The 25393-nt window shown below is 42.1% G+C and overlaps 1 long non-coding RNA gene across 1 annotated transcript in view; it reads right to left on the reverse strand.

Moving 5' to 3' along the window:
• Positions 1-10088: 10088 nt before the first annotated feature.
• The window catches only part of LOC141585160 (uncharacterized), a 31247-nt gene continuing 15942 nt past the window's right edge, over positions 10089-25393 (reverse strand). Inside the window, exons 2-3 of the long non-coding RNA XR_012518513.1 lie at positions 12731-12799; positions 10089-11460 (exon numbers count right to left, since the gene is read on the reverse strand). This is a non-coding gene — a long non-coding RNA (uncharacterized LOC141585160). The remainder of the gene's footprint in view (positions 11461-12730; positions 12800-25393) is intronic.

Raw genomic sequence — 25393 nt, forward strand, 5'->3', positions numbered from 1 at the left:
GATGTTTTCATATGGAGCCATGCAGTATATATCATCTTACAACTTGCTTTTTCTCCTCAACACTAAGTTCTGATATTTAACAATGTGAATGCATAAAGATCTAGGATTTTGCACTTTGGGAGGCCGAGGCGGGTGGATCACGAGGTCAAGAGATCGAGACCATCCTGGTCAACATGGTGAAACCCCGTCTCTACTAAAGGTGCAAAAAATTAGCTGGGCATGGTGGCACGTGCCTGTAATTCCAGCTACTCAGGAGGCTGAGGCAGGAGAATTGCCTGAACCCAGGAGGCGGAGGTTGTGGTGAGCCGAGATCGCGCCATTGCACTCCAGCCTGGGTAACAAGAGCGAAACTCCGTCTCAAAAAAAAAAAAAAAAAAAGATCTAGGATTTTTGTCTTTACTTTGATTATTCTATAATAATAATGATAGTAAATCACATGTGATACTGTGTGCCAGAGACTATTCTAAATGCTTTCCACATTAACCTTTGATCTTCATTAAGATAAATTCATCCTATGCTATGGTTCCTATTTTACAGATGGGAAAAGTAAAGCACAGAGCAGTTTGGTCATTGTCCTTGGTTCTACTGTTAATAAATGGTACGGCCTGGATTTGAACCTGAATGGTCTGCACCAGCAATTGTCCCTTTATAGTATAAATATCAAACCAGCAATTGTCCCTTTATAGTATAAATATCACTGCTGTGTATCTAGTGCACTATCAGTGGGCACGTAGATTGTTCATGTTTTGCTCTCCCCAACTATGAATATCCTCTTTCTTGTCTCCTTGAAACTTTTATTTTTAAAGAAACAGACTATAATCTGTACACCTAATGAATCTCTTTAACATGTGCACCAACAAATGGAACTGCTGGGTTGTAGTACATGCTTAACCTCAATGGCTATTTGCACGTTGCTTGATAATGTGAAGCAATTGCCATCAGCAATGTATAAGAGTTCCTATTTCTCCATGTATTCACCAGCACTTGACACTGTCATACTTCACAAACTTTGCCATTTTTAAAAATGTGCATTTCCTTTATTACTAAAGATGCTGAATGTCTTTTCATGTGTTCATGGGACTTTTGAATTTTTTCTTCTGTGAATTGCCAGTACATGTCTTTTGTGATTTGTTTGTCTATGAGTTCTTTTATCTTAGGATTTTATATATCATCTATTGGTGATATTTATTGAAAAAATATTATCCTGGTCTTTGGCTTGTCTTTTAACTTTGCTTGTGACGTTTTGTGTCATATTAAAAATTTTAATTTCAGTGTTGGCAAATCAATCTTTATGTATATGTAGTTTGTCTGCATGTGTATGTGCATATGCACATATACGAATAATTTATACAGAAGAAATATACTTTTCAGGCTAAGGTTTTAAACATTTGAAATCCGGAGTTTTCTATAGCTTTTTTTCTTCTTGGATTCTTCATGGATTGTCAAATATCCTAACATCATTTATTTTTTGAGCCCATCATTCACCGCGTTGATTGAAATTCTGTCATTGTCCCATTCTTGCCAATGTTGTGATATTGGTTTATGATAAACTGCAAAGTACTCATTTTTCTCTTCTCTACTTATGGAGAAAGATAGTCTAAAAACAAAATAGGATCGTACTTCTCAGCCTGTATCATAACATGCATTTTTACTTAAAGACGTGTTTGGAATTTCTTTCCATGTGGTTGAGGACATCATTTTTAATGCCTACAGAGTATTTCTTTAACTTAGAAATTAAAGGAATTTCTTTTTTTTTTTTTTTGAGATGGAGTCTTACTCTGTTGCCCAGGCTGGAGTGCAATGGTGTGATCTCGGCTCACGACAACCTCTACCTCCTGGGTTCAAGTGATTCTCCTGCCTCAGCCTCCAGAGTAGCTGGAACTACAGGCTCGCACCACCATGCCCAGCCAATTCTTGTATTTTTAGTGGAGAGGGGTTTCACTATGTTGGCCAGGCTGATCTTGAACTTCTGACCTCGTAATCCACCCTCCTCAGCCTCCCAAAGTGCTGGGATTACAGGCGTGAGACACCACACCCAGCGAAATATCATAATTTACTTAACAATCTCCTAATGATGAGACTTTAGGTTGTTTTTAAAATTACAATACATATCATATATAAGTATATATATATCTTTATCCATATTTATCAGTTTTTTGTAATTTATCTAGGGCAAATTGTGAAGAGTGGGACTTTGAGAGTCAAAGAATAAGTCAAATTCCAATTTTGTTCCATAATGTCAAACAAAGCCTTCTCTGGAAAGATGGAGCCAATTTAGACTTGTCCTTTCCCAGTACATGGAAGCTTCCAACAGCAGGAACTGACAAGATCACATCCATATTTTAGAAAGCTTATCCTTACAGTGGTGCAGAGGAATATACAATACAAAAGCAGCAAAGAAATGAACATATTTTGGAAGACTTGAGCATCAGATAACAAACAGACAAAAGTTTTGTAAATGTCGTGAACACCACGTAGCACGCTGAATGGCTGGATCCCTAGGATTCTCTCTATCCAGTCTGAAGGGCTTCAGTTAAACAGTCAGATGTGGTAACTGTGAAAAGAACATGAAATAGCGACTAGAAGTTCTAAAGGCATCTTCAGCTGACTTCATTAGAGAGAATGCAATCCCTTCATGTATTACCCACAAAAATCGAATGCATAGCTACTTTAATGGTGAAATGAATGTTTTTGTTTGTTTGTTTGTTTTTTAAAGGTAAATGGCTGGCTGCTATCAAGAGGTTTTGTTTGTTTGTCTTTGTTTTGTTTTGTTTTGTTTTGTTTTGTTTTGTTTTGTTTTGTTTTGAGACAGAGTCTTGCTCTGTCTCCCAGACCAGAGTGCAGTGGCGCAATCTGGGCCTACTGCAACCTCTTCCTCCTGGGTTCCAGTGACTCTCTCTCCTCAGCCTGGCGAGTAGCTGGGATTACAAGCACACACCACCACATATGGCTAATTTTTTTTGTATTTTTAGTAAGGATGGGGTTTCACCATGTTAGCCAGGCTGGTCTCAAACTCCTGACCTCAAGTGATCCACATACCCCAGCTTCCCAAAGTGCTGGGATTACAGGCATGAGCCACTGCACCCAGAGTATCAATAGGTCTTGAGACAAGAACTCTTGACTGTGTGCATTTAAAAGAAGAGTTTTGATGGCACCCATTTCAGAGTTTTGGTAAACTTGAGTATAGATGCTTGGCGGAGTCCCAGAAGTGACTAGAAGCTTTCCTCAAACACGCTTTCTTTCTTTCTGTCCCACCTTGCCTCATCCCAAATGGTGCCAAAGCTTGGAAGAGACCCAGTTTCCTAACATCACTGCATCAGCAAAGAACGGACAATCCACAAACACACTGTCTTCCAAACTCCATTTCCAGAACTCAAAACCCAGATTCTTTCTTTGGATAATATTAAAAAGAGGGAAAGCATTTTGCATGAAAACATGTTGTAACTGTATTTGTAACGCTCAATAAATAAATTACAGGTTTTATATCATTCAGAGAGAGCTGCCAGTGATTTATTCAGTTGTTAACTTCACACGCTTGGGAGAATGAATTAAATGCCGGCCCGTATTGAAGGTTTGGGGATTATGCAGCCAGAATATGCCACTGAAAAGTTTGGGCAGCTCTGCATGGCGTTTCAGGAGAAGCAAGAAGAGTTTGGGAGAAGCCAGGGAGGGCAGAAGATTCTATCCTGTCCATTTACAGCAGCTTATAAATTCCATGAAAAGGAAATGAATTATGCATTATTGGGTTTACATAAGGTCATGCAGTGAACTTTGACCCTTCTCTTTTCTCATTTGGCTCAATTATTAGATGAAATGACAGATTTGATCTCTTTTCAAATTGTATTAGAAAGGGTCTCTTTATTTCACCCTCTAGCAGCAATCAGCTGACAGAACTGGGCAAGTGCATTAATTATGATTGATTTAGAGTGTCTATAGGGTGATTATTTCTAGAATTCTACTCCTGAGCCAAAACCTTTTGACCTATTTCAGGCCACACAGCAAATTAATCCATAAGAAGATTTAAGGGGAGACTTCAGGACAGCAGTTTCCCTCCTGTATTTGTAATCAAAACATTTAAGACACCCAGAGCAACTCAGAGGGATTGAATTACTGGAACACTCCATGGCGAAGACATTTAACAGCCTGACAACTCGGTTTTAAAACATCTTATGCATGGTAACCAAAAATGGCTCAGAATTAGCCCTCAAAAGAGGAAAAGATACCTAAGTCTCTGTACTCTGAGCTAATAGGATAGCATAGGAAAACAAATCTTGGATGTGAGTTTTTGAATTTGTCACTGCTGGAGTTTCAGAATAACATGTCTGTTGAGATATTCAATCTCCCGGTCTTCTTTCCAGTGGATTAAAAATGACAATACTAATTAAAGAAGTAAAGCAATGAGACCACTGTCCGTAGCAATGTATAGGCTTGAATTCTAATAAGGTTCAGATGAAGAGGAGAAAGAAAAGTTGGAGAAGTATCCTCATTAGGAGTTTCTTTCCAAATATCGAAAAGCATCCTGAAGGTGAATTATCTTTCAAAAGAGGGTGTTTAACAAAAATTGCTACCTTTGAGTTATGAGATCCCAATAGCGATTAAAGAGAAGAGTCACCTAGAATTCATGCCAGCAGATCAATTAAATCAGTCCTGCTACTATCTGCCTTCCAATGCCCCCACATGGCAAAGAAGGAGTTTGGGTCAGGCCTGAGTAAGTTCTATCTGCAGCACTTACAAGCTGTGTGGCCCAGGGCGAGTGACGTGACCTCCCTGATTTCTGTTCTTTTTTTTTTTTTTACTTTGAGGTACAAAAAATATGTATCTCACTGCAAATTTGTGGTGAGGATTAGAGACCATGTATGTTTAGAGGAACAAAAATGGTTTCTTGCTATTATTTATAATCTTTCATTGTCATATTTATAGAGGTAGGTCATGAGAACGGAAGAAGTTTTTAATTGCTGAGCACAAGCAAAATTTCCATCCTCACACTTGAAAGCAGTATTAAGCGGCAGAAAGAGACAGAAACTGGAGTAGAGCTGTCACTCAACATAAGGAAAGAGGACAGAAAAGCCCTGGGGAGGCATATGGAAGTCTGGGGTTAGAGAGGCTGACGTAAAGAAGGCTTAAGGGAGAGACCTGGTCAGTAGCAGGCAGAGGAATGATACTAGGAGGAGAATATACATCTAGGGAAGATTCCTAAGAGAAAGATTGGGTCCACAATGACATCAATCCCTTCTTCTGTCTCCATTCCAAGATCTTCAGTAAAATCTACAACACTCACTGATGCTTTGGTAGGAGTGAGCCATTCCAGGTAAAGAAGAAGTTATTCAGGTTTGGCCAGGGACAAGCTCAAGGCCACAGCAGATGACAGCTGGCACATGAGTTCTGTGTATCAGGACCTGATATCCTTAACAAATGATGCTACTATGATTATTATAGTTCTATAGCTTTTATGCTTCTCAAATGAATTCTGAGGTAAGTGGATCACCTGAGGTCAGGAGTTCGAGACCAGCCTGGCCAACATGGTGAAACCCCATCTCTACAAAATTACAAAAATTAGCCAGGCATGATGGCAGGTGCCTGTAATCCCAGCTACTCAAGGCCGGAGAATGGCCTGGACCCAGGAGGTGGAGGTTGCAGTAAGCCGAGCCCATGCCATTATGCACGGCAGGCCTGGGTAACAGAGCAAGACTCCATCTCAAAATAGAAAAAAAAATTCCAGAGAAGTTATCTCTTCTGAGGCAACAAGATGACAAAGACTATGTCAACAGATACTCATGGGTCGCAGATGGTTTTATGTTACTTGGCCTCACATTCTCCACTTGGAAAGGTGGGACTACAATTATTATTATTTTTAATTACACTCCCTTTTCCCTTTCAGTACTAAACTGCATGTTTCTGTGTCTCTGTAATGAGTTTTCATATTTTTAACGGAAGCACTCAGCTTTTTAGCTGTAAACCCAATAGTCTCATTGACCAAGCAGATCAAAATAAATGAATAAAGCAGACCAAATGTAAAACAAAAGGGAAGAGTGGAGATTGCAGCAAACTGGAGGAGATCCGAGTTTCTTAACAGGACTCAAATCTAATTTTTTGAAAGGCACTGTGCAGATCAAATTCTACTTTCCAGGACCAAAGTTTGATCTATGACCAAACAGGCCCAGGATGGGATGTTTAGAACTTGCCTGGTTCTTTGAATCCTAAAATTCAGTCCATTTCTGCATCCATACCACTGACTCATATAGACAAAATTAGCTGATGCATTTGCTTCTTGAGAAATCAGTTACATAAAATGGAGTGACTGGGGCAGCCAAGCTGTCATTATCCTGAGGCCTGGTCATCAGTTATAAAGCTACTAAGTACAAGCAGCCTGTCTCTGGCAGTTCCCAGGTTAACTCATAGTTCTCAGATGATTACATAAGCAGGAATGCATGTGGCTTAATGACAGCTAAAACAATAACCCAAACAACGCATAGCCGAGGACTTCTCTGGGTAGCTGGCATGGCATAGAACAGCTTGGGATTTAGGGTAAGATTGGGATTTAGGGTGAGAAGACATACATTTCAACATTTGCAGATGGCAGCTCCCACCTCCAGCAGGCTGATATAGACTTAATTCTAGTGGTTCTCTCTCTCTCTCTCTCTCTCTCTCTCTCTCTCTCTCTCTCTCTCTGCCCGTCTTTTTTTTTTTTTTTTTTTTTCCTGAGATAGAGTCTCATTTTGTCACCTAAGCTGGAGTGCAGTGGTGTTATCTCTGCTCACTGCAAACTCCACCTCCCAGGTTCAAGAGATTCTCCTGCCTCAGCCTCCCGAGCAGTTGGGATTACAGGCATATCACCATGCCTGGCTAATTTTTGTATTTTTGATAGAGGTGGGTTTCACCATGTTGACCAGGCCGGTCTTGGAATTCCTGACCTCAAATGATCTGGCTGCCTTGGCCTCCCAAAGTGCAGGGATTGCAGGGGCAAGCCATTGCACTGAGCCTACTCTGGTGGTTCTCTAAACCAAAAAGTGACTGACTGGCCTTGCAAGATGGTGGATAACCCCAATTCATGGCTCGCTTATGATTATAATTTGAGTGGGAGACCAAATGAAAAGGAGCCCGATAAATATGAAGCAGCAGAAGGCTGTGCTCATAGGGTCTTGGAGGTAAAAAGTTGCTAAAACCAGCCACCATTATAAAGCTAAAGAGACTCTTTCTTGAGCAGCTGTCATGAGCAGAGCTATCCGCAAGTCATGGTAGGGAAGTAGAGGTGAAGTGAAGACATTACCAACCTGAGGAGGGCTATATTGCAAGGGTGAGGAGGTTGGGAGGAAAAGCCATGCAAAGTGACTATGGTTCAGGACAAACCCAAAGTCAGACAGGAGACCTCCCAGGATGACCAGGATACAGTCAGAGGCACACTATGCAAGAAATCTAGAAAACTGGCTCCAGAAAAGGGGCAAAAGAGACAAAGAGAAGGGAGCGGAGACCCTGAGCGCTTATTTAGGCTGAGCTAAATGAGTAGCTAATGTTTACCAGGCTCCGCCAAGATGTCAGGTAATGTTTGAAGTGTTTTGCATGTATTAACTCAGAAGCCTGTGCTGTTTTATCCCTCTCCATTTTACAAGTGGAAAAAAAACAGACACCTGGAGCTTAAGTCTCCTGCCCAAGATCACGCAGTTAAGAAGTAGCAGAGCCAGGATACAAATTCTGTACTTTGGCCTCAGAGCCTGTGCTCTTAACTGCTCTCCCAGGCTGCCACTCTTGGGGAGTCAGTCCCGGAATTGCTCAGCAGGGTAGTTTGCAAAACGGCTCTATCTATCTGTTTTTCACTTTGCAAGATGGCTTGGAAGGAGAAAGCCAAAGGGAAGATACAGAGGATCAGCTCAAAAGCCGGACCAGGTCCAAGAGCTCAGGAGCAGGCATGCCTGACTGGTGAGGGAACGGCGACATCCCAGGGAGATGAAAGGGAGCCAGCATCCCAGAAAATAAGGAAGCCATTCTCCAAAGGTGAAACTAGCTTCCACTGACCAGGTGTCACTTCTAGTTCCTGGGAAGGCGCTCTGCCGTGAAAATAAGTCTGTGTCCTGAGTGTAATGGCAAATAAGCTTTAACAGGGAGGGAACCTTTAGGAGGGCTTAAAAGGCCAGCAGCTCTGAGACAGGTCATACGGGGACATAATTTGCCTAAATGAGATAAATTTATACTGAGAGCAAGCTTTAGTGTCAACTGGGGTGTCAGGAAGAAAAATACTTAGGAATCAAGGGTAAGGAACATCATAGCCAGGCAAAGGAGATGGCCCAGCTAGGGACCTTGGAGAAGAAAATCTTGTTCTGTTTTATGATTTTGCTCAAAGCTTGTGCCACATCTTGGAAACAGATGAGGATGCTGAGAGAGGAAGATCCTTTGTGCTGACAGCACTCAGAAAGGAGGGAAAGCTGCCCAGAGAGGAAAACAAAGGCAGGAAAGATACTAGACCTCAGGTGCCGGGTGTGGGGCAGCTCAGGTTGTTTTCTGTGGCCTCATCCCATGGTGGATAGACTATATCTCAGAAACTATTTTTTTTAATTTAATTATTTGAAGTTTGAACTTTATTTTCCTTTGCATTTTTTTTTCTTTTTTTTTTTTTTTTAAAGTATTATTGGTCAGGTGAGGTGACTCACACCTGTAATCCCAGCACTTTGGGAGGACAAGGTGAACAGATCGCTTGAGGTCAGGAGTTCAATACCAGCCTAGCCAACATGGTGAAACCCTGTCTCTAACAAAAATACAAAAATTAGTTGGGCATGATGACACACGCCTGTCATCCCAGCCGTTCAGGAGGCTGAGGCAGGAGAATCACCTGAACCTGGGAGGGGAGGTAGAGGTTGTAGTGAACTGAGATCATGCCACTGCACTCCAGGCTGGGTGACAGAGTGAGAATTCATGTCAAAAACATAATAATTATATATATATATATATATATATATATATAATTTTTAAATCCAGTAGTTTTGGGGGATACAGGTGAGTTTTTGTTACACGGTTAAGTTCTTTGGTGGTGATTTCTAAAATTTTGGCACACCCATCACCCAAGCAGTGTACACTGTACTCAATGTGTAGTCTTTTATCCCTCACCTCCCTCCCAACCTTCCCCGTGTCTCCAAAATTTATTATATCACTCTTATGCCTTTGCGTCTCTATAGCTTAACTCCCACTTAGAAATGAGAACATAGGATATTTAGTTTTTTCATTCATGAGTTACTTCACTTAGAATAATGATCTCCAGCTCCATCCAAGTTCAGTGACTTATTTTTAACCCAGGTTTTGACAAGCATCTACGGCTTCCCTCTGATTTACTGTTCCAGCTGAGGTTCTGGGGAATAGAAGGCAATGAGTCCCAGAAAGGTGCCTTTTTTTTGAAGCCATGAGGATAAGAAAAAAGCAACAAATGGATCTTGAATCATCCATCGGGAGAAGATGCTGAGGATGCAAGAGATACAGAAGGCATGCTTAGAGAGAAACAGCTACCAGTCTTTCTATGCGCATGGGGAAAAGGGTAAGGGGTATTTGAAGGAGAGCAAGGAGGGGGTAAGGAGGGGAAGTTGGTCATTAGTGCACTGCACCTACCAGCACTAAGTGTCTTCTCTGCCATGGCTAAGTGTGATATGTGTGAAATTGGCAAGGGACCATTCCAATGGTTTTAACTCCCTCCAAGGTATGCCCTATCCAGTGGACACTGGCATACCATCAATGTGCATACAGGGTGCAAGAAACCCAGTTCTCAGATCTGCAGCCCCTACTCACACCTACAGTCAGTTACTTCAGTAAGTACCTCATGCAGCACCCCTTGGGAAATGAAGCCAAAGCAATCCTGGCCATTGCCTTTGCCTTGGCATCCAGGAGAAGCGAAGAGAAGAGACACCCCACACTCCCGTTCTCCAGCTGTGGAAAGATCTTGGGCTACAGATCATGTGAATTCCCTCCTAGCTTCAGAGGACGGAGAATGCTGGAGGCTGCTGCCCTGAGCTCCAGGTGACTGGGGCTACACAGGAAGAACGCAAGTCCGGAGTTGCCAGATTTTTATGTGTGCAACTATATATATATATATATATATATATATATATATATATATATATATATATATTTTTTTTTTTTTTGAGACGGAGTTTCGCCCTTGTTACCCAGGCTGGAGTGCAATGGCGCGATCTCGGCTCACCGCAACCTCTGCCTCCTGGGCTCAGGCAATTCTCCTGCCTCAGCCTCCTGAGTAGCTGGGATTACAGGCACGTGCCACCATGCCCAGCTAATTTTTTGCACTTTTAGTAGAGACGGGGTTTCACCATGTTGACCAGGATGGTCTCGATCTCTCGACCTCGTGATCCACCCGCCTCGGCCTCCCAAAGTGCTGGGATTACAGGCTTGAGCCACCGCGCCCGGCTATATATTTTTTAAAGAAAACATGTCATGGGCCAAACAAGACATTTCTGTGGGCCTTATCTGGCCCCCAAGTCACCTTTGAGTACAGAATCTACAATAATCTAATTGTATCAGTCAGGCTGCAATTACACTGTAGTAACTACCCTCAAAGCTTACTGGTCTAAGGTGGAAAAAGTTATTGTTTCTTCAAGCTGTACGTCCAGCACGGCGCTGGAGGTAGACCCTGCTGGGAAGTTCTGTGTATGGTGAAAATACATGGACTCAGGATAGAGAAGTCCTCATATCAACGGAAACGTGTCTGCTGAGGATTACAGAATGTAGCAAATTACACATTGGCTCTTTAAACTGACACTTGACGTGCATTATGTTCACAGACATGCCATAGGCTTATGCAAAACGTGTGTCCACACTCCATTTCAAGGGGAATGATAAGGTGCTTGAAAAGAGAATTGAAATATGGAAAACTGAAATGTGAATTAATGACATCATTGTTAGTAATGATCCTCACCCTTTAAAATTTGATTCCATTTGATCCTAACTAAAATGATTCTTCACAGCATCTTCCATGTATCCGCTAAGAGGCAGCATCATAGATGGTGCTTTGCAGAGGGTGATAACTGCAAATTCACTTCTCCGTTTTTCCTTCCATTTCAATCCTGTCTCTTTAGCAGTTAAGCTGAGATGGTAAAGACAGGGAACATGGGCTACATTTAGGGGCAAGGGGACACCGGAAGCACCCTAGGTGGCCATCCTGTCTGCTGGGCTGTCTCTGAGGAACGTGGCTCCATCCGCTGTCCCCAAGGCCCCACCTGCCCGTAGGGAGAGGCGGTGTCCTCAAGCCCTGGTAGGGAGCTCGCTTTCCTGGGTACTCCTCTGAATTATTTCTACACAGACATGTGCATGCCCAAGCTGCCTGTGAGACCAAAGAATTGTCCCTTGTGACTCCCCTCCTTCAGCAGGCTCCAATTAGACACCACTTAATGGCACCTCCAGTTTGACTGTCTGTCCAAGATTCCACAATGCATGGGAATTCTCCAAGAGATTATTCCTGTTTTTCTCATCCTGAAAAAAAGGAGGAGGGAATAATACATGATTGAAAACTAGCCACCAAATGTTAAAAAAATAAATAAGTTTGCAGTTGTGTTGCTTTGAAAACTTATTGCACAGCTGGGGGCATTTAAAGAACTTAATTAACAAGTTTTGGCCGCAATGTGCCACCTCTTTGGGAGGGGAAAAAAAATCACAGTTAAGATTTGTCCAATTAAATTATAGAAGAGTTGGTGGATTCAAAGGGAGAGAGAGAGAGGTTGGGAGAATGCACTCCCAATTTAAAAAGAAGATTTCTAGTCTGATGGGAGAGACCTATAGTCTGATTAATTCGGTGCTAAGCTTTTCTGCAGTTTCCACAAACTCATGGGCAGTTAAGAATTTTTAACCCAAATGTAGTTATACATTTCGATCATCAGGCATTGGTTAAATAAAGTTTCCTCTTTCCTATAAAAACTGAGGATGAAATATTTTGTTGTAAGGGAGCTCTCTCAAACCCCACTTTTTCTCACTTCCATAGTGGACTACACGTTAGCCCCAGATCAGACCCACGTTGGAACTTGAATGGACCCTAGCAGTTTTGTTTTCCTGGGCCCCATCCTCCATTAAAAATATATAAAAAAATTACATTTCATAACTGCATTGGTCTAAAGATGACTATAATGCTGGATTTGTTTTTTATTATATTTATATCGTTTTATTTTGAAGTTTAAGAGAAATTAAAAGTGTAACATTCCAGTGGGCCTTTTAAAGTGTGGTAGCCCCTAGCCCCTAGCCACCTTGCCTCCTGTGCCCAGTGGATAAGTTGGCCCTGCCTGGAATGTCCCTTTATGAGCCAAAAGATGGACATGAGGCCAGTGAAGGACGGGTTCAAATAACAGTAGCGATGGCACAGAAAGGCATTTCATATCAGCTTATGCGAAGCCCTCGTCCTTACAGCACACTAACTTCCAAGTCCCCCAGCCCATGCCCACCCCCAAACCAAAAAAAAATTGTTATTCTGACATCATTGGCCTGAAAGAATACCCAGTACAGTATGCACTCTTTGGGAATGACGAGTTTTCTGCCTTTTCCTAAGGGGGATGCTCAGCCACAGACAAAAATGCGTAAGGGCAGCAGAGAAAATTCATTTGTACAAGCTGGCCCCCCTACTGTGGAATTTTCAATTATATATATCTAATTATGGTTGTCAGTTGATGGATTCAGAAAAGACATTTTGGTCCCCCCCCTCCTTTTTTTTGTCTTTTCGTCATCTCTTCTGTTAGAATGATTATAGCACACTTACACAACTAATTGCCTTACTGCTGATTAGTGATACAATTATGCAGACCCGGCTCCTTGTGTGAACAACCATCTGCAGAGAAAAAAAAAGTGACACTATTCAAAAACTATCCATAATTTAACCAATGTTATTCCAATGCACTGAGCCCAGACAATCGTCTAGCTTTCATATTTCATACCCACCCTGGCAAGAGGAGGTTGGGTTTTGTGTGCCCAATTCACCTCTTTAGACACACTGTGAATCAGAAAGAAAGAGGACAGAAGAAAGTACTTCAAATGTCAACCCATAGTGGGGAATTGAAGCGTGGTTAACGTCCATTCCTCCTTTGGGTAATTTTTCTTCAAATTTTATACCACTTGGCAATTTTTTGTTTCCTTTCAAACTGCTGAGAAAGTGCAGATGTTTCAACTCTCCAAAGTGGGGTTGGGTTTGCTGGTTCTTTTTTTTTTTTTTTTTTTGTGGGCTGCTCTTCCCAATCCTTTTCTCTCCTTTTTCCCCATAATGTTTTCAAAAAAAAAGAAAAGAAAGAGGAAAGAAAGAAAGGGTTTTTAATAGAATTGAAGGACGCAGCTGACATATGACATTTCAATAAAGTGTGTCTTTTGTTCTCTAAGGCAAAGTATACAAGACACCAAACTCCGAGATCTTAGGGGCCACAGGGAGAGAACAGGTGGACGGGGCAGGATGCTGTTTGCCCCGAGGAGAAAACAAAGAAAGCGACTTGGCCTTTCCCAATGAGCAAAGCAAAGGCAGCCCTGTCTGTATGAGGAAAAGAAAGCCCATTAGAAGAACTGGAAGGTTCAACACTGTAAAGCAAAGTGTCGACTTCTCCTCTAGTTTTAAAATGACATTGGAAGTTGTCAGGGCACAGAAAGAAGAATCCTGAAGTCTTGGAGTGGCAAGGTTGTCTTCAATTTTGATATTCATGTAGAATGACTTTGTAGAGCAGAGAAAGATTCTGGGCCTTGCAGAGAGATTTTAAGAAGAAATCCTAAGGGCCAGTTGCGGTGGCTCCATGCCTGTAACCCCAGCACTTTGGGAGGCCGAGGTGGGTGAATCACAAGGTCAAGAGTTTGAGACCAGCCTGGCCAACATGGTGAAACCCCGTTTCTACTAAAAAAAAAAAAAATACAAAAATTAGCCCTGTGTGGTGGTGCACGCCTGTAATCCCAGCTACCTGGGAGACTGAGGCAGGAGAATCACTTGACCCCAAAAAGCAGGGATTGCAGTGAGCTGAGATCATGCCACTGCACTCCAGCCTCGGCAGCAGAGTGAGACCCTGTCTCAAAAACAAACAAAGCGAAACAAAAGAAGAAATCCTAGAGAATTAAGATTTCTGATGTCCACGATGTATCTATATCAGCAGCAAAAGACAAGAGGAGAGATAGGGGCTGGGCCTCAACACTTCATTTGGAGATAGCTCATCGCGTGTCCCAGACAGGAGCCTTCTCTCAAAGTACCACCTACATAGCTTGGGCACTGCGGAACCTTCGAAGTCACCGATTCTTCAAGACCTCAGACATCATTCTGTCCTTGCGAAGGCACCTGAGCCTGTGATTCAGCCTCTCCGCTTTTGCTTTTCTTTCTTTCTCCTCTATTCAGCATTTTGTAGCAAATTAAAGCTTGATTTTCTGTGCCATTGTGTGTGTGTGTTTTTTTAAGGCAGAAATTTTGATTTCTCAGTCCCTCTGAACTTCTTCCAAACAGTAATAACTGATGTTTGTCAGGATGATTCCAAAATAGAAAAGATAAAGATATGTTGAGCCAGTTTTGTTTTGGTGAGTATTTTCTGATAACAAAACTAATAATAGTAGTGACTCTTTCCTGAGCGCTTACAGTGTACATCGTTCTTTCTGTTTGTTTGTTTGTTTTTTTGCTTTAGATTAATTACTTCATTTTGATCTTCACAAAATACTTCAAGATAGGTATTATGATTACCTCACTGTCCTGGTCACTGCTCTCCTCCTGTGGCTGAATGGCTTGGGACAGATTTCCAGACCTCTCCATATATGTTTTCACCATTAAAAAAAAGGTTTAAGAAATGATAAATTTCTTCTTCCTAATGAACCTCTCCCAGCCCCTTTGGCTAATCCTGGCATCTCGTTTTGCAGTGCTTACATAGACCTCTCCTCCGGGGTCACCGAGCACAACAGCACATTACTAACTGCCTTCAATTCTTTGGTCATACTGTGGGCACTGGGCTTGCCAACCTGGTTGGAGTGTGAGATCTTAGAGGCTAACATCTTCTTTCCTTCTCTTTTATCTTCTTTTCTCCTCCTTTACTTCCTTCCCCTTACCCTCCTTTTTCTTCCCTGTATTTCTTATAAGGGTTAAGCAAGTTCCTGTTTTGAGCTTAGCACGAAGTCTGGTCCCACGTTCTCCCAGCATCCCACCTAAGTGCTGAAGCCCAATGAATAAGCCCAGTTGGAAGTGGATACATGATTGGATAATTGTTAATTGTTCAGGGGCAAAGTTCATACAGTTGATTCTCTCTGTGATCACTCTAGAAAAAGAGAAGTAAGAGCCTTAGCTGGTGGGAAAGATGGTCTTTTTGAAGACAGGAAGCATATTCAGAGGAACACTTTTATGGGTTAGTTCTATTTTTTGTTTCCACTTAGCTTCTGACAAAGAGGGAAAGAGTCAATAATGCCATAGTGTGCATATGAGATTGTGATGAGATGATTCTCACTTGCGTGAATTCTGAGCCATTCATCCCATTGAATCTAAGTACCAGGGACCCATACTCCACCAAGATTTTAGATGTGGGTCTGGTAAACAGGGTTTAATGACCAAGAAACCACGTAGAGTCCTCAAAGATAGCAGTCAAGCAACAGGACCCCTGCACCTGGACCAGTGATCTCCCACCACAGCAAGCTTTAGTCTTATTTGTAAAACTGTCGAATCCTCAAGAATCGGGAAAAGAAGCCTAAGCCCAGATCCTGATTCGTTCTATTTCCTTGCCTGGATACAAGCGCTGGGCCAGCCAAATTTGTCTGAGGCATTTCTGATGCTCAGATAGCAGACCGGGCTGCTCTGAATGGACAAGTGGGTTTCTGAATGAGACCTTGGCATTTTTATGATTGGAGGTGGGGAAAGGTGAAGGCAAATGTTTGGAAGTGAACGGTATCTTGGGACAGTTTAAGTCAACTTTTTATCCTGTGTGGAGCCGCCAGGCATCTTGGTTTTTTATTTTGTTTTGTTTTTGTTTATCTCCTTCGTTGTCCTTGGCTTAAACTAAAGAGTTTGGGATTAGCTCTTAACCCTTCATACCCTCCTTTTCCTGATGTGATAATCAATGTATCACAGTTGGCAGAGATGACCCAGCTCCTTAGTCCATCCAGTGAAGCCAGGCTGCAATCTCCAACAATTCATTCAACTATCCATCTATCCACCCTCTCATCTGTCTACCCATGTAACATCAAATGGACTACTGTATTCCAGGTATTAAAATAGGCACAAAAATCAAAACAAGAAATAGACACTATTTCCATCTTGAAGGAGTTTGTGGTCTGGTGCGAATAAAGACTATCAATAAATACAATAATAGCAAGTAGTCAATGACATAATGGGTACATTCATAGTGCTAACATAATATAAAGAAGATTATTGAACACGTACTATGCTCCCAACCCCATGCTAAGCTCTTTATATAATTTCTCTCTTTTAAGCCTCACAATGATCCTATGACACAGGTGCTATAATTTTCTCATTTTCCACATAAAAGGACTTGTCCACATCACATACCTATGAAGGGGTGGAGCGCTTGATGCTCAACAATCTATCTCCAGACCTTATGCTCTTAAACAGCAAGCTACCTACCGTTAGCTGGAATCACTGATGAAGACACAACTCCAAGGAAATTTACAGAGGTCCCTCAGAGACGGTGACATTTACTCTGGGTCATAAAGGAGATCATCAGAGAGAGGAGAGAAAGAATATTTTAGGCAGTTGGAAGACTAGGTAGCCAGGCCCATGTGTTTAGTGAAGAGTAAGTGCTTCTTCAGTGTGACTGGAAGATAAAATGTGTATGTGCAGATGGAAAATAAGACATTAACAATCATAATCACTACATCTTATAGGATGCCTCTTCTACTACCTGCCATGGCTGTCCATACACAACCCCTACAATCCTTATAACCCCCACGAGGCTGTATAATCATCTGCCTTGGAAAAGACTCAAGCTCAGAGACCTTCTGTACCACCCAGATAAATGACTAGCTCAAGGTCACCCAGTTAAATGAGCTGAATAATCCTATAAAGTAAGAATGGTCTGATCCCCCAGTTTATCCACGTAAAAAGGTTAAGAGCTTGGGCTGTGAAGTTAGACCACCTGGGATAAAATTCCAGCTCTGTCATTTCCTAGTTTTGTGGCCTTAGGCCACTTACTAAACCTTACTGTGCCTTACTTTTCTCACCTGGATGGAAATAATAATCATCTTATTTGTCTTATCTGAGTGTTATTTCAAGGACTCAATGAGTTAATGCCTGTGAATCACAAAACATAATGCCTGACACCTCATTTAATAAAGATTTACTATGATTGTGATTATGACTTTGGGGTCCATTTATTAGGAACATCTAAATGCTGTTTAAAGCAAGAAGAATAAATGGATGTAGATGAGAAAAAGAATCCCAAGTGAAATGATAGAAAAGTTGATAGTCACTACCAGCTGGTCAAAGCCCCAGCTCAAGAGGGAAAAGGGGACAGTTTTAACCAAAGGCCTGTCAGCTCAAAGAAACTACAAGCTTGTCTGACAAGTTTTAAATAACTCCCAAGCCTTCCCTTAAATGTCCCTTAAAAGCGAAGTGCTCTAGGGCATTTTGACCTTGGCCCAGGGATGATGTGATGTGCCTTGGTGCCAGGCTTCAGCCTCAGGCAGGGGAACACTGACTTATGAGGAAGTCCATGCTGTCTGGTTTTTGGCTTCCTGGTCAAAAAAGCCTCTAGGCTTTCCATTCTTATGTGAAGCTGATTCAATTTCACCCAACTTGCCCCGGCTCTGAATGTAGGCCCAGTACTCTCAAGCAACCGTGAGCTTTCTCTATCAAAGTGCATTGGGAAGAAAGACTGTGTAAGGCTATTTGTCTTTCCTCCATGAGAGAATGTCTATTAAAATGCAACACATTATTATCCTAATCAGCACACCCTGCCGGTCAAATCATGTCCCAAAGTTTTGTACAAGGGCAGCCAGACGTAACTTGATTAGTTCATAAAGAGAGTACTTGTCTCTTGCAACAAATGAGATAAAGCATTATGTTTGCTTAGCAACATCTCATTTTGGTGGCTGAGACTGCTGTAATCACCATATTGGGAAGACAAGCCATTCTAGTTTGGTTTCCTCCAGAAGCAACCCAAAAACTGCAGATAATTTATCTGCGAGATGCAGAAGGTCCTGGTGGAGGAAGAGGGAAGTGACCCAAGGAGGGAAAGGTGGTCAGCAGAGAGCTCCTTGTAAACCAGCTACCACTGTGGGCAACTGGAGCTCAATCCCGTGGGGTTGAATGGTGTTAAAGCCCAGGCCGCAGAATGAGCCACCTTTCTGGTGAGAGACCTGGGGTGTTTATACACCACCTCCAGCCATTGTTTGAGACCTGCTTCAGGGGGCTGTTAATACCCCAGGACTTTGGACCTACTCTTCCTAGGCAAAATGGCTTTCTGAGATATTGGAGAAAGCCCTCAGGCATGGAGAAGCAGAGAAGGACAGGTGGCAGGCCGCTGGAGCATGCTGGAAGGGTAAGATCCCGGAGAAGCACCACATTTCCTCCTCACCTTCAAACAAATATGCTCTGTACCAGCTCACCTATCCAGAGGAGAGCTGGTGAATAGCCTCTAATATCGATGACAATTTTTGTATTTATTTTTTAGAGATAGGATCTCCCTATATTACCCAGGCTGCAGTGCAATGGCTGTTCACAGGCACAATCATAGTACACTACCGCCTCAAATTCCATCCTTCCACCTCAGCCTCTCAAGTAACTGAGACTACAGGTGCGTGCCACCATGCCAGACTAATTTTTTTTTTTTTTTGAGAGACAGGGTCTCAGGGTCTCACTACATTGCCCAAGCTGATCTCACACTTCCAGCCTCAAGTAATCTTCTACCTCAGCCTCCCGAGTAGTTGAGATTACAGGTTCCCACCACCATGCCTCGCCTTTATATCTTGCTATTAACAGTAATTACTTATTCCTGTCAGAGCTTTATTCAGAGGCTTTTTACTCATAGGTATAATATTAAACTACATTAATGCAGTATTAGTAAACTTTATTGAGGTCACAAGAACAAATGAAAGGAGCTATGACTCACAAATTCTACTTCTTAAAAGTTATCCTACAAAAATATGTATACATGTTTCCAAAGATATATGAACAAGGATATTAAATGTTGCTTTAATAAAAATGGAAAAATGGAAACAGTCTAAGTCGCCATCAGAAGGGGAATGGTTAACTAAAAGTTTTGAGATCCTGAAGTTATTCTAAAGAATGACAGAAATCAACATATACTATCATGGAAAAAATTCAATATGTAAGCAAAAAGATCTTGCCACAGCAGATGTGATTATGATTTCCATGTATGTAACAGTCATGCGTACATAATATGAAAATGCATTATATTTAATAACATGTATACATGTATAGATCATGAAGAGAACATCAAAATGTAATAAGGATTATTTCTGGGCAGAGAATAGAAAATAGTTTGAGAAGGACTTTCTCTTTTTAATCAATGTACTGCTCAGATTGTTCACTATGAACGTGGATTCATGTATTATTTGTCTAATTAAAAGGATAAGTGACAGCAGACATCTTTCCACTAATCCAGAAGACTATTTTAAAAACCAATCAAAGCAGAAGGAACAACTAAGATTTCCTATCTGTATAGGTTATTTAGCATAGTGAATAAACCTATCTTCATGTATACAAGGGTATTGCAATCCAGCACTAAGCTATGGTGGTACTTACATACCTCCTGGTTCAAGAAATACTGAAGTATTGTCAAAATTTCTGTTTGAAAGGCAGCAAATTATGTGATATGATTTGGAAAACAACGTCCACTGAAAATAATCAAAGTACAATAATAAAGAACTTGATACTGAATAGTTATGGTTCACTTGTGTATAAAATTAACTTGTACAGAACAGGTGTTTGCCCAACACTGCCAGATGAGTGAGGAATACAGAGTGAAACATCACACTGGCCACACTGGGGCCTCTTCTGATGTTTGCAAGCTCCACGCAACAGACAGTACTGCATCCAGCAATCTGCTGGGAAATGTTTAACAACTGGCTCTACGGAGACTGGGGGTGAGTGCTGACTTACGGAGTTTCTGATTTCCATTCTTTGTTTTCCTTTTTTGTTTGTTTGTTTTTGTTTTTGTTTTGGAAATGGAGTCTCTTTCTCTCACCCAGGCTAGAGTGCAGTGGGGTGATCTCGGCTCAGTGCAACCTCCGTCTCCCGGGTTCCAGCGATTCTCCTGTCTCAGCCTCCTAAGTAGCTGGGACTACAGGCATGTGCCACCACACCTGGCTAATTTTATTTTTAGTAGAGACAGCGTTTTACCATTTTAGCAGAATGGTCTCAATCTCCTGACCTCGTGATCCACCCACCTCAGCCTCCCAAAGTGCTAGGATTAATTTCCATGGTGTAAATACTCTGTCCACAGCTGCTTTCAAGTTACCAATGAGACACCGGTAGTTGGGAAGAGATTCTCAGTTACAGAAGCACACCATTCTACGGTATTTCCTTTATACAGGTCCAGTAGATACAAAAACTTCAAGAACATATGCAGTACAACCAGTAATAAGTAGTAAAATAATTAAGAAGAAATAAGTTTTGAGTATTATTGCCTTTGTTTTTCACATTATTTGTGTAATGGTAAGTTTCTATAATTTAGGTGTGTTTAAAAATCAGTTTTCAAATTTCCTTCAATTTTGATCCATTAGCTCTCTCAAGCTCCTACGGGCTGGCTCTAGCATACACTGACTGTAGGAGCACACAGATTTCTATCTGGAACATTTCCACAGGGAATACTTCAAGGAAGGGGCCAAGTAGATGCTAATCAGAATTATAGAAAACACCGTGTTTGGCTCTAGAAATATAAACAGACAGATTGTGTTTTCGCAGCAGCCTGACACAAGTTCTGGTGGAGAGCAATGCTCCCTAATTTCCCCAAGCAACTGGCTTGAGCAGGAAAGATAGCAAGGAATATAATTTCCCTTTTTAGCAGGAAAAGGATTTGACTTCAGAGGGCTGATACTGGAAGGAAATGAACATTATGTGGAGGACTAAAATGTCCTGCTCTGAATGCTCTGGAGGCTGGGATATTACCTCACCAGCAAGCAGGAAGTAATTTCTGTTCTTCTGAATGCATCGAAATATTCTTTCCCTTGATCAGTTTTTCCAGAATGAGAAGACTTTACTAAGATCATCTTCCGAGCAAATACTGTGTTACTCGATTTTTCTACTTCATGGTATCTGTATTATATGAGCATTTTTACATGGCTATATTAAAATATTACTGAGTATATAAAAATGGAGAAGTTTATAAAACAACCAAACCTAATAATATTATGTTTCATCATTTGTAAAAGGAAGGGAAGGGGTTGCTAAACCAACAAACCGCTAAGGATCAGTTTAGCCCTAAAAGCAGATGAATTTTTGTGCCACGTTTTTATGCGGTTAAAACGTAACCAATTGCAAGTGAGAAGAGAAAGCAGGAAGTAAAAGGAGTGAGACCTAGCACCTGGGGCATTCTCGGTGTCTGATAAATGCCAGATTTACTGCTAAAATGAGATTGATAAATACTAACTAAATCACAGCCACGCTCAGGGCTCAACTCATTTATTTTCCCACCCCCCGAAAAGGCACACAAAACATGGAACTCAAGTCAGGCATGACCAAACAGGAAGAATTTGACTCTTCCATCCTGCTGCTAGCAGAATTCCTCGTGATTTGGGCAGACTGTGGGGGAGGCCCGGGGGCTGGGGTGGGGGTGGGAAGTGATGCTTAATCTGGCGAGTCTTTGGGAAGGAAGGAGCCTCGAGGCCCGGCCAGCTCAGTTCAGTCTTTCATGAATAAACACTCTTAATTGGGAACATCACAGATAATGGGCCTGACTTCTTTCACTGGAGGGCCGGATCATGATTTGCTAATTGGATATTCCTGGGGTGGTGGAGGCGCCCTCACTGGCCCTGAGTGATTACTAGTTAATGGGGTTTTAGACGTTTCTATTCCAGACTGGTAAGAGAAGCCACGCTGAGGAATGGCATCAGGAAGGCAGCCCTGAGTTGGGGAAAGCACGCGGTGGCACCAGTTTCCAGGATTTCCCTGGCCCAGCCATGGCTTTTGAAGCAGGGTGCCCACCGCAGTCAGTAGCTCAGTACCAAACCCTCTTTCCCCTCCCCAGAAGTGTTTAACTTGGGAGATAAAATATCCTTCCCACCAGACCTCCTTTGCCACCAGCCTTCAAGCTCATTCCCTTGCACGGGAGCAAGCATGGGGTAAGCCAGGCTCAAGGGCTAGTCAAACAGCAGGGTTGACTCTTCATGAAAAAGAGAGAGCTGATTTGGAGCCCCCGGACTTGGGTTGGAACATGAGGGGTGGCAGCTTTGTTCAAAGATGGTGTGGTGATGAGGTGGAGGGTGCTCCCAGTCTATCCCTCCACAGGGGTGGCACCCAAAGGTGAAGCCACAGAGGAAGTAGGAGCTGCAACAGCAGAAGGTGGGCGGGTGTCTCAGAGGCAGAGCTCTGGCCCATCCTTTTATATGGGTTCAGGACCACATTCGGAGACCTTCATCTGTCCCAACAATCTTCCCTGGGACAGAGGAAAGAGGAATTGGGGAAAAGACGGGAGATGTAAAAAAAAAAAAAGTCAAGAAGCTTTTTTACACCAAAACTCAAATCAGTTATTTGCCCCCTAAAATGTTCTTGCAAATCAAAGGTTAGCTGCTCTGGCCAGAACTGAGAGCATACTCTGTCCCACAGAACACCCAATTTCTCTTCCTGAAAGAAAGCAAGACTTGATGAATGTATGGATTATTCAAAGTCTGTAGACCTGTGCTGTGGTTAGGAGTGTTTATGACCAGTAGCCCTGCTCAGCTAATCTCTGGTCATTAGCCTTGCTTCTGGGAGACTGGACTCTTTTCCTAGACCTCAACTTGTCAACTGTGATTTCACTCATTCGTAAAAGACAGGGTGCCTTGAGCATATTGCTTCTGTCAGTGAAGAAGGGCAACCCTAGCTTATCAGAAACTGCAGAAGACGAGCTGATGAAGCTTTCACTGCCATTAATTCCCAACAGGTGATTCAACTGAGAGCTGAAATCGTGAAGCTAATTTGCATCTAAAAATGTCTATGAGTTTTTGAGCCTTCTCAATGTGCTGGACACCGTGTTGCACCTCATTTAATCTTCCCAAAAACCTGATAAGTAGTATCATTATCTCCATCTTATAGATGGAAAAACTGACTTCTTTAACTGAGGTCGCACCGTGAGTAACAAGCAGACCTAGAACCTGACCCCAGTTCATTTGACCCCAAAGCTTTGTCCTTATTCACTGTGCCTTCCTAGAATTTTGTGCTCTTCAATATTTCTTTCCTGAAAACAACCAACCAGATGGGTGATGACCTGGACTCAAACAGATGAGCAGGGAACCTCATTTTATTTTTGTAGAAATACTTAGAATGAGTTCCTAATAAGCGGTACATTCTAGGATTATGAACAGAAAAAGAAAACTTTATTTATTTTATTTTACTTTTTGAGACAGGGTCTTGCTCTGTTGCCCAGGCTGGAGTTCAGTGGGTGTGATCACAGTTCACTGCAGCCTCGACCTCCTAGGCTAAGGTGATCGTCCCTCCATAGCCTCCTAGGTAGCTGGGACTACAGGTGTGTGCCACGGAGCCCAACTAATTTTTATATTTTTTGTAGAGACAGGGTTTCACCATGTTACCTAGGTCGGTATCAAACTCCTGAACTCAAGTGATCTGCTCTCCTTGGCCTCTCAAAGTACTAAGATTACAAGTGTGAGCCAGCCGACCCGAAAAACATTTTCATATTTTTTTTATTGGTGATCTTTAAGATCTGCACCCTCTTTTTCTAGATGCAGCAATAACTAGTCACTTTCTAGAAACCTAAAATAACCGTCTTTATCATCAAAGAAGGTTCACGGATGACCCTGGGTAAATTGCTTAAGGTCTTGAAGACCGATAGTCCCGCTGTATAAAACGCCCTATAGGAATAGATGTTCTTTAAGTTTCCTCCACCTCCACATTGATTGATCAAGAATTCTATGTGTGTTATAAAATAGGAGTTTGATATTACTCGTGTGTTGCTACTTCCATGACTAAGAGAATTGGTTATAAAGAATCTGGACTTTTTAAGGTTCATATTACTTGGTTTTCTTTCTTTCTTTCTTTCTTTCTTTCTCCCCTTTCTCTCTCTCCTGGTGCTTGTCTCTGTTTCCTTGAGCTATCTATCTCTTGGCATCCTTGGTACGGCTCCATCTGGCTCATTTGTTATTCATGAATTAACATGTGTTTTGCATGCACTCGCCTTTTAACAACTGTTAAAGTACACTGTAGCGTAGCAGCAAGGATCTCCATGTTAGATCATGCGCACCATCCATCAGAAGTGTGTGAACATGCATGCCAATATAGATGTGTTTACTTAAACATTATGTGCATTAAATATGCAAATACCCATTTTATAATAAACATAAAAATAGGAAGTCAAAAGTCAAAACATACCAACACCGTATCTTAGTGGGTCGTCTTGGGCCAGCCTGCCTCTTTTGGGAGATCCCAGTATCTAGGGTGGTGGAGGGCCTCCATTCCTTTGCTTAGATGGCAAACATTTGAGAATGCATATGTGATAAACAAGAGGGTCTGCAAACCAAGAGTCTGGGCAGAAAGTGGGCAGAAAAGTATCCTATTACTGATCAAAATTCCAAGTCAGGGTTCCATATGGGTGCAGTAAAAGGAAAGATGAAGGCAGGCAGGCCTAGATCCTTAGAGGGAGACCAGACATCCAGACATTCATGGGAATTGTACCAACGGTTAGTATCAGTTTGTTTTTTGGGTGTAGCATTGTGGACTGAACCAAAAACATGTAATGGCCAAATACGTCATATAGTCTACCAGTTCTTGACCCCGGTCCTGTAATCTAGAGGCAATCATTGCAGCTTGTTGAAACCTAATCCTTCAGAGAGACACCAAATCACACTGGCTCAGTTCTTTGCACCAGCATGTAAATGTATTTAACAGGTGTCCATAATGGTGGAGAAGAGAAAAAACTGTAATAAGACCCAAAGAAACGTAGAGGAGAGGTCCAAAAAGAGCAAACCTTAGTGACTCAGGTGCCCGAGGATCTGATCCTGGTCCCATTTACCCTTCATCCAGGCAACCGCCACTTCGGAGTTTGAATGACGCAAAATGTCCCCTAAAGGAACATTTTTCTTCTGACCCTTTGGGCAACAATGAGTCCCCTGAACTTGTCAAGAAGCTAACGAGGTCTGCTTCTGTACTCTGAACCTTGAAAGTCTGTTTCCTCCAGAGACAGTTGGAAAAGACTAAATTCCTTCCTGTACCCCCTTCAATACCTCCCAGTCCTGCCTTAATAACCTCTGTTGCACCATCATCCCCTTTCTAAGACTTATTAAGGGAGGGACACGCAAA

Source organism: Saimiri boliviensis, chromosome 1, assembly GCF_048565385.1.
Source record: "Saimiri boliviensis isolate mSaiBol1 chromosome 1, mSaiBol1.pri, whole genome shotgun sequence".
Lineage (NCBI taxonomy): Eukaryota > Metazoa > Chordata > Mammalia > Primates > Cebidae > Saimiri > Saimiri boliviensis.